This window comes from Oryzias latipes, chromosome 22, assembly GCF_053564925.1.
Source record: "Oryzias latipes strain Hd-rR chromosome 22, Olatipes_Hd-rR_3.1".
Taxonomy (NCBI): Eukaryota; Metazoa; Chordata; class Actinopteri; order Beloniformes; family Adrianichthyidae; genus Oryzias; species Oryzias latipes.
Genome location: NC_136258.1, coordinates 20292778 through 20309559, shown reverse-complemented (window position 1 = coordinate 20309559; position 16782 = coordinate 20292778). Strand labels below are relative to the sequence as shown.

Here is a 16782-nt window from a genome sequence, read left to right as displayed (position 1 = left end):
GTTCCGCCTCTTGATACCTTTTTTTTTAACTTAATACATGAGAAAACAATCACTGTGGTCATTTTCTAGCAAGTCATTTCAAATATGAAAAATTGAATGCTACTCTTAAATTGAGAAATGTCCGACCCGCTTCTTTGGAGACCCACTACTTGAGGACAGAAATGTTAGAGCAATTCCAATTTTACCAAAAGCATTCAGGATATTTGCGGTTGAAGATGACGCATCTCCAAAACACTACATCACAGTCAGAAGGTGTTTGCCGTCAGCTGACACACTTTACAGGTTTATGCTTCACGGTGGATTTATGCTTCTGCGGAGCCTCTGTGCTGCTGCTGTGGGCTGTAAGCAAGCGTGGATTAACAACCAGGACAGAAATGCATCCATGATGTGCTGTCAGTTGACCTGACCTCCTTCTCTACTTTCCCCTCTCTCTCTTTGTTCCTTTGCCATTCCCCTCTTTCTCCTCGTTCAACCCAGCTCCTTTTACCTTTTTACTCTCTTTGCCCTGCTACATGCCCTCCACTGCTTTTCCCAACAAGCCAATTGCAAGTAACGTGTGATTTAAAGGGCTGCAATTTTAATAACAGCTGTTGGTCTCAATTTTGATCTCTACTTCCTTCCTTTTGGATTGAAGACAAATTCTTCTGCATGGGACTTTACACTCAAAAGGCTTATTTTCTTTAAAATCCGAGGGCAGAATTTGTGTTTTTCACACTATGTTTTGCTTCTCTCCTCCCCAACTCTTTCCTCACACTCAGATGGCCCACGCTTGTCTGTACATTTGTCCCACTTCCCCTCAAAGTTGTGTTGCTAACCTCAGACTTACACATGTCCCACACTCTGGTTTTGCTTTCGTATATAGATTCAGACATCCTCGCCAAACTGCTGCACTTTTACCCTGTTTGCTTTTCAAATAAGTTATGATTCTGCAGTGCAACTGCACAAAAAATCTGAAGTCTTGTTTTGAAGCACATATACCGGTACTTTATACTATGGAGTCCTATACTTTTAATAATTAAATAAATAAATATTTAATGAAATAAATAAATATGAACTCATGCAAATACACAATCAACCAATAAATCTCTCATAAATATATAAAAAGATAATGAAATTGTGAAAAACCTGCACACTGATTTTAAATTAGCTATTATATTATTCAATATATTTCATTTTGCTTAAAAAACCTGTTCATTATTTTAAATCAGCATTTTAAAATATTTATTTTAATCATGTGGAATTTTATTATAATTCTACCTCTTTTTTTAAGAACCTTGGATTTCAAAATCAATATTTTCCAAAGTAGCTTTGTTTTTATTTCATGTTGCTGTTTTTCACAATGGCTTATTTATTTCATGAAGACCTTTTTCAGGAGAAAGGGTCTGTCTGTCAATCAAACTAGACAAGGTGGAGACACTTTTGTGATTGGCTATTCCTTTACTCAGACAAGAGCACCAGCACCCTGACTACATCGATCGAAGATGTTTCAGCGAACGTGACGGCGCAATGCCCACCCCTCAACACTGGGGGGAGTATGCACCTCAACACATCCACAGTGTTACCATAAATTGGGCAGTTTTGGTTCTAAATTTGCGGATAAAAGTGGCTTTGGGAGAGTGTGCATAATTCGGGTGATTTTGTGGTCGGTTCGGAAATTTGCATCTTCTCATGAACATCTAGTAGTGGCCTAAGTTAGGCTGAGTGGTTGTTGGAGTTCCACTAAGCTTCTATGAACTGGAGTTTCCATGAATGCACCATGCCGCGTGTGGGAGGGGGTACCAGCTAATGTTTTTAGCCGGATAGCCACATGGAGCGGTTGCTTGTGCTTATCTCAGTAACAATGCATGGATGCACAATGTACATGGAGAGTGTTAAGATGTCAGAAACGTCATCGCAGGAAAGGTTCAACATTTTCCCTGAGAGGGAAATAAAAATCAGAGGACCTGATTATAATCATTGTCTCGATGAAAATAGAAAAATATCACAAGGTTCAGGAGGCACGAGCAGGCTTGTCCCACTTTGCGCAGCTGCCTGGTCTGACTGTCGGTCCTCCTGCGAGCCGACATCAGGCACGATGTGAGCTCTGAGTGAATGGCGTGAGAATGAGGAGTGTTTCAACCGGGGATTTCGAGACGTGGACGACCGGAGCTCCTCTGTGGTTTGGTCCACACAATCCCTCAAACTACAAAAACAGAATCGTTCATGTTTGCTTCTTCTGCAGCAGACAGATTGTTTGTCTCTATTTGATCTCTAATGTCAGCAAAGCCTCGCGGATATCGCTGAAACATGAAATCTCTCTGACTGGCACACCGCTGAGCGGGTATCGAGGGATATGAGTCGATTTCCATGGATCAGCCAATGAGCGTTTAGATCCCACCCACTTTCACTGATTGACAGATAGACTCATTCTGCTGAAAAAGCTCTTCATGAAATAAATAAGCCATTGTAAAAACAGCAACATGAAATAAAAACAAAGCTACTTTGAAAAATATTGATTTTGAAATACGAGCTTCTGAAAAAAAGACATAATTATAATAATATTCAACATGATTAAAAATGAATGTTTTAAAATGCTGTTTTAAAATAATGAACAGGTTTTTAAAGCCAAAATGAAATATATTGAATAATATAATTGCTAATTTAAAATCAGTGTGCAGGTTTTTCACGATTTCATGATCTTTTTATATATTTATGAGAGATTTATTGGTTTTTGTGTATTTGCATTAGGTCATATTTATTTATTTAATTAAATATGTATTTATTTCATTATGAACAGTATAGGACTCCATATTATACAAGGCCTGGAAAATAATTCGCAAATTCATCATTATCGCGATATCAAGCTGTGCAATGCACATTCCGCAAAGGTCATCAAAACCTGCAATAAATGGTTACCTTAAACGTGCCAAAACAATCTTATTGAGGTTGGCAAGGGGGCTACTTTGGTAATATTTCTGCCTCGAAGTGTCCTTGGGCAAGACACTGAACCCCACCTTGCCTGTGGTGAAGCCATCAGTGTGTGAATGTGTGTGTGGGTAAATGGGACTGTAAAGCACCTTGGCTCTTCAAGGAAGGTAGAAAACTGCCACACAAGTGTGCGCCATTTACCATTTAACAAGTCAAATAAAACCCTTTAGACATTTGACGAATCAGATAAAGCCCTCTTATGCTAGATGCTTGGCTCCTATGTGTCATGGCCTGGCAGCTACTCCCTCCTCCCCCCTCCTTCCTGTGTTGCACGCGACCAGCTGGATCCACTCACCTCATCTACACCTTCCTTCATAAGCTCCTCCTGGATCATCAGCCGGTGCCAGTTCGTTGTTCCTCCTATGGTGCATAGTCTGGTCAGCTCATGTTTGTTGTCTCCGTTTCATAGAACCAAGCTCATGTTATTGTCTTCGCTCTGCTTCAGGACATTAACCTTCTGGATCCTCACCTGGTCGCAGTCCTCCCACGTTGCAGTCACGCCAACCCTGAAACCTCCAGCCAGCCGCCTCGCCTCGCCTTGCTTCAAGCTTCGCCCACGCCATCTCAAGTAACCTTCAGCCTGCGCCTCGTCTCGTCTGGATTCAAGCCTCGCTCTCGCCGCGGTTCACCCTCGAGGAGATTCCCGCTCAAGATTTCCACCAGCCTGCTCTCGCTCTCTCTCCAGGAAGGAAGCCCTGTCAAGCTCACGTTCAGATTAAACCACTTTATACTTACCGTTGTGTCAAGTCTCCTTCCGGGTTCCAGCATCTGGGTCATTCCTGAACTCTCGTTCGAATCATGACAGAACGAAGTGGCCAAACACCTGACCCAGCTGACCCGGAGGGACTTCGTCACGCCATTGCCTTCCAAGGTAACTTGTTGAATCGCCAAGCTGACGCTTTGACGCAAATGTCCTCCGCCCAGCAGGAACTATTTCGCCGTCTCGACGGCATAACGCAATCGCTAATGGAACTGACCGGGCAAACCACTAACCTCGCCTCCGGTGCCGCTTCCACTTCTTCCGGCAACAGTGCCACTTCCGCTTCCCAGTTTTCCCCGGAAAACGTTCGTCTACAGCCGGAACCCTTTTTCGGGGATGTTTCTGCCTGTGGAGGGTTCCTACAACAGTGTGACCTGATTTTCCAACAAGCCCCCAGGTATTATCAAGCCGACCACGCTCGCATTTCTCTCATTGTAAATTCTCTCCGCAGTAAGGCGCTACAATGGGCTCAAGCATTCCTAGCCGCTCATCCCATCACGCATCTTCCATTCGATCGCTTCCTGGGGGAATTCCGCCTCGTCTTCGACCAACCCCGAAAGCAGGAAGAAGCCACCCGGCGGTTGCTAAGTCTCAAACAAGGCAACCGCCCGGTAAGCGAACACCTCATAGACTTTTGAATTCTTGCTGTCGAGGCCGGATGGCCGGATCCCGCGCTCAAGGGAATTTTTTACCAGTCTTTGAATGAACGCATTAAAGATCACCTTTGTACCCAGCCTGAAACGGACACTTTTGAGGAGCTCGTCACGGCCGCTCTAAGGTCGGACCTCCGCCTCCGGGAACGCCAAACGGAGCAGAAAAGTAAGCCGCCGTCGACTCATGTCAATCCTGTTCGCCCCTTACCTCTGGTAGCTCCTGCTAACCCTGCTTCACCTTCGGTTAGACTCGATGAACCCATGCAAATAGGTCACTCCAAGCTCTCTTTCGAAGAGAGAAAGAAACGTCGGGATGAGGGACTATGTTTTTACTGTGGGCAGGCGGGTCATCAGGTCTCACAGTGCGCGGTTCGTTTAAACCCCCGAACCCCCCGTTAAATGACAGGCCACGGGGGGGTGTGCCAGAAACTTCTCATGTTCCCAAGTTTCTGTATGTTCCTGTCAAAATCTGCAACCAAAGCAAAATTCTGGAAACTAAAGCACTTATTGACTCAGGGGCCGAACACAGTTTAATGGATCTAAGTCTCGTTCAAGAACTCTCTCTCCCTGTCGAAGTTCTCGATAACGCTGTTAATGCAGCCGGGTTGGGGGGTAAACAACTGTCACGCATCACCAGACGCACCGGTCCGGTTCTCGTTATCACCTCCGGTAACCATCGGGAGTACCATCACTTTTTCATCACCCAATGTCCTCAGACACCCTTAATTCTCGGGTTTTCTTGGCTCCAAAAGCACAACCCTTGTTTAGATTGGGGATCCTCCCGCGTCACCAACTGGAGCACCTTCTGTATGGCTAATTGCCTGCAGTCTGCTGTACCCCACACCAAGTTACCTGACCCAGGGTCTAGTAAGGAAATCGATCTTTCGAACATACCCTCCTGTTACCATGACCTTCGTTCCGTTTTCTGCAAATCCAGGGCTAGTGCCTTACCTCCACATCGTCCTTACGATTGCGCCATCGAATTGCTTAATGGAGCTCCTCTCCCTAAGAGCAAATTGTACAATCTTTCTGGTCCGGAGAAGAGCTCCATGGAGGCTTATATTCAGGAGGCGCTATCCCTTGGTCACATCCGTCCTTCTTCTTCACCGGTCGCTGCTGGTTTCTTCTTTGTGGAGAAGAAGGATAAAACGTTGCGTCCTTGTATTGACTTTAGAGAATTGAACCAGATCACAGTTAAAGATAAGTACTCTCTACCGTTACTAGAGTCGGTTTTCAATTCTGTTCAGCAAGCTAAGTTTTTCACCAAGCTTGATCTCAGGAATGCTTATCACCTGGTACGCATGCGCGAAGGTGATGAGTGGAAAACAGCGTTCAACACCCCGCTGGGCCACTTTGAATATCTCGTTATGCCTTTTGGCCTCACCAACGCTCCTGCGGTGTTCCAGCGTTTGGTGAATGACGTTCTTAGGGATTTTCTGAACCGATTTGTATTCGTGTATCTCGACGATATTCTGGTCTTTTCAGCCTACGAGACTCAACACGAACACCACGTCCGTCTTGTCCTAGAACGTCTTCTCGCTAATCAGTTATTCGTCAAGGCAGAGAAGTGTGCCTTTCATGTTTCCTCTGTCCCCTTCTTGGGTTATATCATTGAGGCTGGTAATATTCGCCCCGACCCCGCCAAAATCGAGGCCGTCGTGCAGTGGGAGACACCTCAATCACGTAAAAAACTTCAACAGTTCCTAGGGTTCTCAAATTTCTACCGTCGTTTCATTCGGGACTATAGTTCTATTGCTGCTCCCCTCACACAGCTTACTTCCACCAATCGCCCCTTCGTCTGGGACTCTGCCGCTGATGCCGCTTTCAAGCGGCTCAAGACCCTGTTCGTGTCCGCACCCATTCTCATTCAACCCGATGTGTCCAGACAATTCATAGTGGAAGTCGATGCCTCGGACTCTGGAGTGGGGGCTGTGTTATCCCAGCGCGAGGACAGTTCAGGAAAGCTCAAACCATGTGCTTTCTTTCCGCGCAAATTGAGCCCTACCGAGCAAAATTACGATGTGGGCAATCGCGAATTACTGGCAATCAAGCTCGCGCTGGAAGAATGGCGCCACTGGCTGGAGGGGGCGGAACAACAATTCATCATCTGGACCGACCACAAGAACTTGGCTTACCTACGCAGTGCTAAACGGCTTAACTCACGCCAGGCCAGATGGTGTTTATTTTTCGACCGTTTCAACTTTGTCATCTCTTACCGTCCGGGCAGCCGTGACGTCAAGCCGGATGCCTTGTCTCGCAAATACTCCACCACAGAAACCCGCACTGACTCTACCATTCTGCCAACGTCATGTTTCATAGGAAATCTCACTTGGGAGATCGAAAACAAGGTGCAGCAGGCTCAGAGTGAGATCCCCGCCGGTGTCACCAGCCCTCCGGGCACTCTCTATGTTCCAGACTCCCTCAGGTCTGACGTCCTCGCCTGGGGTCATACCTCACGTATCGCCTGCCACGGAGGGGTTTATCGCACCATTCGTCTGCTCAAGCGTCGTTTTTTTTGGCCTACCTTGGAACGCGATGTTAAAGAGTACATTGCGGCCTGCAGCACGTGTGCCCGTTCCAAGACCTCCAACAGACCTCCCTCGGGACTTCTGCAACCCCTGCCAGTCCCAAGCCGTCCCTGGTCCCACATAGCGGTGGACTTTATCACGGGACTTCCACCTTCACAGGGCCATACTGTCATACTAACCGTCATAGACAGATTCTCCAAAGCTGCCCAGTTTATTCCACTCCCTCAACTTCCCACAGCCACGGAGACCGCCGACACCCTCGTCAACCACGTCTTCCGACATCATGGGATCCCTTGTGACATCGTGTCAGATCGTGGCCCCCAGTTTACATCTCAAGTTTGGAAAGCATTCTGCTCCGCCCTGGGGGCCACGGTCAGTTTGACTTCAGGGTACCATCCTCAGGCTAACGGTCAAGCGGAGCGGGCGAACCAAGAGCTAGAGGCCGCCCTCAGATGCTTGGCAGCTCAGAACCATGCTGACTGGTCCAAGTATCTGATTTGGGCAGAATATGCCCATAATTCCCACACCTCTACAGCCACGGGACGGTCACCTTTTGAAGCCTCGCTGGGCTACTCACCCCCCTTGTTTCCTTCCCAGGAATTGGATCTGGCGGTTCCCTCTATCCAGCTCCATCTGCAGCGCTGTCAGGAGATCTGGCTGCTGACCAAGGCCGCCCTCGTCCGCACCGCTGAGAATAACCGCCAGATTGCCAACCGTCACAGGGGGGTGAGTCCCGAATACCAACCAGGTCAAAAGGTGTGGCTGTCCTCCCGTAATGTCCCTCTCCAGGCGTCCTCTCGCAAGCTGTCGCCCAAGTTCATTGGGCCATATACGATCGACCGGGTCATCAATCCGACCTGTGTTCGACTTCGTCTGCCGGCGGCTCTGCAAATACACCCCACATTCCATGTGTCTCAGATCAAGCCTGTTTCCGAGAGCCCTTTGTGCCCGCCGGCCACTTCCCCGCCGCCCGCCCGTACCATCGATGGGGCCCCCGCCTTCACTGTCTCCAAGATCTTGGACGTTCGGCGTCGGGGTCGCGGGGTCCAGTTCTTGGTGGATTGGGAGGGGTATGGTCCGGAGGAACGCTCGTGGATCTCGCGTTCGCTCATCCTGGACCATACCCTCATCGACGACTTCTATGCTGCCCATCCTGATCGTCGCCCTGGACCGCCTGGTGGCGGTCGTTGAGGGGGGGGTACTGTCATGGCCTGGCAGCTACTCCCTCCTCCCCCCTCCTTCCTGTGTTGCACGCGACCAGCTGGATCCACTCACCTCATCTACACCTTCCTTCATAAGCTCCTCCTGGATCATCAGCCGGTGCCAGTTCGTTGTTCCTCCTATGGTGCATAGTCTGGTCAGCTCATGTTTGTTGTCTCCGTTTCATAGAACCAAGCTCATGTTATTGTCTTCGCTCTGCTTCAGGACATTAACCTTCTGGATCCTCACCTGGTCGCAGTCCTCCCACGTTGCAGTCACGCCAACCCTGAAACCTCCAGCCAGCCGCCTCGCCTCGCCTTGCTTCAAGCTTCGCCCACGCCATCTCAAGTAACCTTCAGCCTGCGCCTCGTCTCGTCTGGATTCAAGCCTCGCTCTCGCCGCGGTTCACCCTCGAGGAGATTCCCGCTCAAGATTTCCACCAGCCTGCTCTCGCTCTCTCTCCAGGAAGGAAGCCCTGTCAAGCTCACGTTCAGATTAAACCACTTTATACTTACCGTTGTGTCAAGTCTCCTTCCGGGTTCCAGCATCTGGGTCATTCCTGAACTCTCGTTCGAATCATGACACTATGTAGAGTCATAGGGTAGTTTGGAGTACAATTTACAAGTTATGTTGACTCCTATTTAAATTAAGCCGTTTCAGTAAAATGGAAATTATGTTTTTTTTGCTATTTGTTTGCTACAAGTTATATCATCATCAAAATATTGATCACTAATATCGCAAATCACAAGATTTCCTCATATTGTGCAGCCCGACTTTATACAAAAATGTTATTCTTTTTTGTAGTTGTTTTCTAATGTGTCACACGAGCATGCAGAAACTGTATACGTATTCTTCAAATGTATACACTTTGAATTTTTGTTTGCTTCGGTTATTCTAGATCAGGGGTCGGCAACCCGCGGCTAAGGAGCCGCATTCGGCTCTTTGGCGCTGCCCTAGTGGCTCCCTGGAGCATTTTCAAAAATGTTTGAAAATGTAAAAAGATGGGGGAGAGAAATATATTTTTTGTTTTAATATGGTTTATGTAGGAGGAAAAACAAGATACAAACATTATTGACGTTCTACAAGAATGCATAGAAAATACTTTGTAACGTCAAGCAAGTACGTCAGTTGCATAGGGAAACCAGGAGCCAAGCTGTCAAAAAGTAGAGCTGTCAATCTATTGGCTGCGCTGGAGACATGTCCATGACACATGTAAGCCACGACTCCGAACAGTTACAAAGAGGAGCAGGCAGCAAGCTTAGCTGAGAGCATAGACTCCTTTCTGGCATTACAAGCCTGTTTACACACACCACATTGAACATTGCACAGAAGTCATCAACCTCTCTCCCTTCCACATTCACGGTGCAACATAAAGAAACAACATAAGAGAAAGAATAAACTAAGGTGGAACAACAAAACTACCATATGAAAAGAAACATGGTCAAACAAACGCTCATGCTGAGCCCTAATTAGATCAGGAAACCGCGTACCACAATCCCCTGCTGCTAGCAGACCTAAAATGCACATGACTTTTTTTTTAACTTTATTGTACAAAACGAAAGTACAATACAAAACACAAATTTACAAATTAAACTTCAGATATGCCAGGGGAGCATTCTTTTGTTCGAATCCTCAAAATAAAAATGACATCAAAAATCGGATTTCTTTATTACATTTCTTTAATTTTATCAAAGCAATGAAACATAATTCATTGATATTGTAGCAACCTGGAGGTTAGCCCCGCCTTCAGCCCCTAAGGCTCATGGGAAGTGGGGAGTTTCGGGGTAAAACCTTGAGTGAGTGTTGTGAATTGAAGTGACTTCCATGCTGTTTCGGCTGTTTATGTGCTTGGATAAACGGGTTTAATGCTGAAAAGGAATGTCGGTGCCCTTCCTGTTTAGTTTTGCTTGAGACTATCCGGGGTCGTGCAGTGTTTGAGATGCGGATAGCTTTTCAATTAAGCACTACACTAGCAGTTTGGCGTTGTGATCCCCGCTAAAGAGACGTCCCGGCTGGGTGGTTACAATATTATTGTATTGAAGTTAAACATGCACAACAGAGCAGTCACGTGACGCGTCGTTCTCCGCTGAATGCACTGCAGGGCAAATAAACATTTAATCGTTAATAATGCTCATTATGTATTTGTAGCAACTTAGTCATTTTGATAGTAGGCTAATATAGATACATATTGCATGTGTTGCCTTCATTATAAGGCTTAAATAGGGCTTTTAATATTTTGCGGCTCCAGACATGTTTGTTTTTTGTTTTGTTGGTCCAATTTGGCTCTTTCAACATTTTGGGTTGCCGACCCCTGTTCTAGATGCTAATCTGTTCAGGAGATAGAATTAGGTAGAGATAGAATTCTAAGGCCGATTTCCAACATTGGGTAATTAGAATCTGTGATAAGACGGCTAAGGAACCAAGCATTTAACAGCTGAAACATGGTTTTTGTAATGTGCAGTGGTAGCAGGAAGCAGGTGGAGGAAAACGGTAGAGTAGAGGTTTGTGGTGAGAATGAGAGGAGCCCCAGTGGAACGGTATGCAAAAAGAAGAGGTGAAGAAGGTCGGTCAACAGTTCAGAGCAAAGAAAAGTGAGGAAAAGAAGCAAAGGCAAGCGAAAATAAGTGTAGGTGTGCTGCGCGGCAATTGTCAACCTGAATGTATGATCTACAAGATGGGCGTGTCATAAAGAAAAAGACAAAAGGAAGAGCTGGAGGTAGCATAGCTGAAGATTTTGACGTTCTTTGTGATTGACTTAGATGGATTGGAGGACACTGAAGTACAAATATTGTTGGGGCTCTGGAAATAAAGCAGGAAAACCAGAGATTCAAAGAATTAAAGGAAGAATAGTAGATATTTGGTAAAGGATGGTTAGGTAAGTGCTCCTTGAAGGAGGCCTGGAGGAGTACCAAGGGGAAGTTATGGCTTAGTAACAACTTCTCTTGGACTAGATACGGGCTGTCTGAGGGGGAAAAAATGGGCAGACCTGTACGGAAAACATAGGTGGCCTGGAGGACGTCTCAAGTTCGAAGACTGCTCGGTGGTCATGCACATTTTTATGGGCGACCTGTTTAGACTGGATCATCGCGGATGAGTCATTATTTGGGAAATAAAATAAATAAAGTAATAAAGTAAAATAACGAATAGCAATTATATAAGAACGAAAAATTTAAAATAGCCCCCCCCCCCTCCCCGACGATATCATCGTCTATTCCGATGGTTGACTGCAAACATCGTCAACTGCCAATTTAGGGGACATCGCCCAACCCTACCACCCATTTCACTTTCTGCGTCACAAAATAGAGCCTTTTCAATCTGCATTTTTTCATCTGCTTCCGATTCATCCCAATTCAAGAAATACTCAAAACTTTAATCTTATATGCCCTCCATCATCACGTAAAACATGTTAAAACAACAAAAACAAGATTTTCATTCGAGCGAGACATCTTCGAGCGATAATCTTATGATTATCCAAAGCTTTCAATTTTCCACCGTCCCCACACTATCCAGATTTCTCCAATTTGAGATGGTATCTTAAACGGGTAGTCAAATGTTATATTTTAGTCCAGACAGAACCTTTCCTCAGCACACATGCAGCTCCGATCTAATTCTGTTGAATTCAGAACATTCAGGAAAGTAATTTTCAGCCCCTTAATCATTCGATTAAAAGAGCTTATTAAGAGGACAGAACTTGCTTGCAAAGGCAGGTTGTAGATGTAACCACAAAAAAGGCTTTTTACACTTAGAAGTGCAGTACAATTGTTGAAATTTGTAAAAAAAAACAAAAAAGAAAAAGGTCTGGTTACATTTGATTTGTTTTTCCTTTGCTGTCTTGGGCATCAAAGTGACACAGTATAAACATTTAGAGCAGAAACAGACGGAAAAGTAGGTTATTGTAAGATAAAAAAAAACCCAACATATTCGTACCTAATTGAAATGCAACGATGTCTGAAGAAATGGCTTTGAGTATCATCCAATGAGCATCAGAGTGGATGCCTTTTTGGAAGGCATGTAGCCTCTGGCCTTTGAGTCACTGACCATATGTAATTATACTATCACTGGTTTGTGCTGGTGTAGACCTTCCCTACATATAATGCCTGCCTTCCCTTGGTTTTATGTCAATACTTCCTTAAAAAAAGGGCTGTAGGACAGGCCAAACAATGTAAAAAATACACAGAATATTCAGGTAATTAGCAACACAGAGATTCTATGGGAATTATTTTTTTTTACTTTGTCTTGAATAAATGTTCATACAAAAAACATGGAGTGGGTTACGACAATACAGAAAAAGTTATAGATTTTAATACCAAACTTGAGTTGATTAACTTGAAACTGAGAGCAAGTGGTTCAGATTTGACTTTCTACCATAACTGTTGCACATGCTGCCCTCTGTTGGTGTTTTAGGAAATTTGGGCTACTGTGGTGCAACATGAGGACGATGTGAGGCATAGGAATATGGAATTAAAAGGCATGCCCATCCTAAGTTAGGCACAATTCTTATATACATTGGAAACGATGCAAAAGCTTGGAGTAGAGCTAACAATCTTTTAAAATGTCAGCAATCATATTTACTAGGGGTGTAACCATTGATTAACTTAATCGATTTCTAGTCCTGCGATCCAACCAGATCGATCTATTTGAGTCAAGTTATTAATCGAATCACCCATATAATTCAAAAATCTTCCAAAAATTAAATTAATTGATAATATTGATTTAGGAAAATACCATTTAGATTGAGGCACTGTAGGCTTATTTTATCATAACGTAAAAACAATCAAGTGCATCACAGCAACACACGTGATGTCGGCACAAATGATCAAGCCATCATTACAGTCCAATGTATGGAAAGACTTTGAATAAGATGTGACCATAGTGAGGTAGAATGTTCTAATAATGTTCTGTTTTATATTATTTTGATGTAAAAAAAACAGGCTGAACTTTGTGAAACTTAAAGGGCATTTACCATGCAAAATACATTTTTTGAGCTTTTAAGTGTATTATAATGTTCGTTCTTCATGAAAAGAAACCTTGAAGCGGTATTTTGATCCGTTCACGCATTTCTGAGCATTCCTCTAAAAACCTGCGCTCCGAGCACCAGCCCATATCTACCCACAAAATTGAGTGGGTTTTCACAAGCTGATGTACACAAGTGAGAACAGCCCCTTCCAGGAAGAGTCTGCGCTGCCAGCATCGCCCCCTGGCTAACACAAACTTTCTCTGCAGAGCTAGCGGTGTTTGGTAAAAAGGCGTTCCTTTTGTATGCACAATATGCACATCCATCTTCGAAAAAGTCTGGATGTTGTTTGTTTTTGGGCGAAACGCAGACACGCTGCAGAGGCCGACTCTAGGTTGAGGTCATGAAATGGGCGGCACCCTCCCGAGGCGAAAGCCGGTGCTTCAGAGATCGAGTTGTCTTACATCCAGGTTGGAAAAGACCTCAGGGAAATAACTAGTATTTTATTTAAAAAATTGTTCTTTTGTGTGAGTAACATATTATCATATACATGGATAAGGTTTACTATAAAAGGCTTAAGAATAGCATTACATAGGCCCTTAAAACCACAAGTCATGATCATTTTGATAGGTTACATAAAGACCTCAGTTGTCACCTTCAAAGCCAGGTCGCTATGTGATTGTAGCACAGTCACTTAGCTCACTGACAGTGACACTGTCAATGCAGCAGATCTTACAGATCACCGTGATAATCAGCCCAGAGTGGATTTCCTCAAAGAGAAGCGTTACGACGCGCTCGACTCTAATATTAGACAGCTCACCCTGAGGGGCTCATCTTCTCCACCTCACCAGGAGAAGGTCAAAAGCTCTGTGGAAACGCAATACATGTTATATTTGAATCTTTGAATGGACCTGTGCAGTGTGTGGTAATAATGAGCTTGGAAAATTGTCACGTTTTTATCTCATGACTGTCAGCAGTTTAATAGCCATTTATTAAAAAATGTTTACTGAAAATAAAACGTAAAAAAATGCAGGAAAATGGTAATTTTCTAACTATTCAGATAAAATAGTAAGTATTTCAAACAAAGTGATTTCTTTCGTACTTCAAAAGCAAGCTACTTTTCTTATTTAGCTACTGCAGTTTTGGGCATCCATATTTTTGACAAAGTATTGTTTTTCAAAAATGACCCCGAATCAAATATTATTCATATTTATCTAAAAATAAATACTTTAAACAGCTCTTCTCTGCCAAGGTTAACAAGATTATCACAGCTAAAATGTTAAGCTAATTACATTACAAGTATTGGCTTAGTTTTTTTTCTGTAATGATTTAACAAATACTTATTCAAGTACATCTTTAAACCAATCAAATTAAGGGCAAAATGTATATGAAATCACAATTAACCAACATTAGTGGCATTTAGGATGGGACAATCTAGCTAGCTAGCTTCTTTAAATAGGCAAACAAATCAAAGCAAATAGAAAAGGTTGTAAACAGCTTTTTATGTAGTTTAAGGTTTTACATCAACATGGGGTTACTAAAAAGCATTTTTCATCATAAGTTGATAAAAATTGGCCATATGCTGTCGGGGGAAAATACTCTTGATAGTGTCTCTCCCATGGCAGACTGGTCGGTCCTATGAAGAGCTAGACTTGGAGCAGTTCAAATGACTCTTATGGAAACAATAAAAGGTCTGCTACGTTGCCTAAACTGACATCACTGTGGCCCATCTCTTTGGAGCCAGACCTGGGTTGAGGCCAGCACCTGATGGCCGGGCCTCTTCCATTGGGTCAAGGTTCAGCCCAAATGGGACCAATTTCCCAAAAGTTCACTACCTGCGGAAGGGACTACATAGGGAAATGCCATCTAAGTTTTGGAGGTGGTCATGGGTGTGTGCCTCGACAGCACATGACATGGACTCTAACCAAGGGGACATGAAATGTTAACTCACTCTAGTATAGAGCCTGAGCTACTCAGGTAGGCTGAACGGTACTGGCTGAAGATGGTAGGGGTTGCTTTCACACACAGTTTGTTTTCTAAAAACCTAACATCTTTATAAGGGTTGGAATCTTTTGCACTCTGGCGGTGGCCTCATCCAAGTTTGCTTATTGGTTTCATTTTCCATTGTTTAACAGGAAGACATTTCCACCAAAAACACCTGTGTGATCAGAGGGAACGGCCTCCCTGATCTGAACCTGGGAAGTGTTTTGTTATTGGACCTCCGTACCAATCCCTGTTTGTCCATAACACTGTTCAAACACAAAGATGCCTTCGGTAGACATGGTACCAGGACCCTTTAAGCAGAAGGTAAAAGGTCAACATTGCAGTTTTCCCATCTGACCTTCAGCCATGTGTCTTGGCCATGCAGGGGAAGAAAGGGGGAGAGCTTTTAACCAATCCCCACCTAGTGGTGAGCTGAGTTCAATGGGAGAGGAGTATGCTAGACAAACTCAGCGGACAAAAATGAATTGTCAGCTTGGTGGGGAGTTGTTGACTTTAACTAAGGAAAAAGGAAGGAATACTTTAAGAGTGGTTGACACACCTTCTGCTGAGGAAGTAAAGGTTGGGAACCCAGTGGTGGCCTAGTCCATCACACAAGCTAAAATCCTGGAGGTAGTTGAAATGCTGCTCTGTGGTAGGTCCACAAACCTTCCAAGTTCATACAAGGTTCTACATCAATTTGAAAATGTGCAGACACAAGTGTGTCTTTTCCACAGACTTTTTCTTCAGAAATACAGATTGCGTTATGTTTCCACCTGCTTTATGCTACTTTTTTGTATGTAAAAGTCTTTTTAAATGAAGCTCTTGGAGATTATTAATCCTTTTAGCCCAAATCTGGTCATTTTTTCTCTATTCATCACAGCATCAGGTATTTAAATAAAAAAATAACAATTTTAATGAGGTGCATAATGTGTTTTTGCAGACACATCTCGGCAGAATCTAATTAAATTATATTTTCTTGGTGATGACAAGCACAACTTTTATTTTAGAATAATATGAAATTTACCATGAATAATTTCAGTGGACAACCTTCAGGTCATCAGACAGTGGCCAAAGGTCAAACTTGCATGCATTAGATTATTCCAGAGTCAAGTATAGAATACAAATTTGATATTAAGCTACTAAAGCAGGTTGATTTGTGCAAAAAAAAAAAAATAGCATTTAGCAATGAGGATTTGCAAGAGTTGAACATTTAATTTTAAAACTTTTTCAAATGTTTAGATTGACTCAAATTTAATCACTTTTTATTGGGTGTAATCCCGAAAGATTAAAGTCATTAAGTGAAAACTTATACCAAAGGAGGCAGGTTCTATGACTGTGCAGCTTACCTTTAATAATAAAAAGAAACATCAAAATGGAATAAATAGGCCAATCCTTTTCAATAGGAGTTGGACTATTGTTCTTTAATATTCCACTGTACTTGTGGTAGCTGCTTCACAATAGGCTACTTCAACCACACGGTATCCACAATGGAAAAGACGAATTATACTGATCCTGACCCTTGACTCTCCTTCTCGAGGAGGAGATGAAATGTAAATAACTAATCTAAAATTCAATGCATGACTGATGCAAGTGCTCTTTTATCTTAAACAGTTTAGCCATTGTTTTTCACAGGAAAACAAAAAGGCAAACAGGCAGGAAGTATAAATGTTAAAATAGGTAAACTTAAAATAATCTAAAATGTATACAAACGTGAACAGTTTCAAAAGATGGATATCT

The 16782-nt window shown here is 43.6% G+C and overlaps 2 long non-coding RNA genes across 2 annotated transcripts in view; one reads left to right on the top strand and one right to left on the bottom strand.

The window, feature by feature from the left end:
- Nucleotides 1-16782, bottom strand: part of LOC144988998 (uncharacterized) — a 43314-nt gene that overhangs the window by 7407 nt on the left and 19125 nt on the right. The gene's annotated exons all lie outside the window — the stretch shown is intronic.
- On the top strand, nucleotides 3193-3702 carry LOC111946858 (uncharacterized). The gene is made up of 2 exons (XR_002872641.2): nucleotides 3193-3332; nucleotides 3413-3702. It is a non-coding gene; the product is annotated as an uncharacterized LOC111946858 (long non-coding RNA).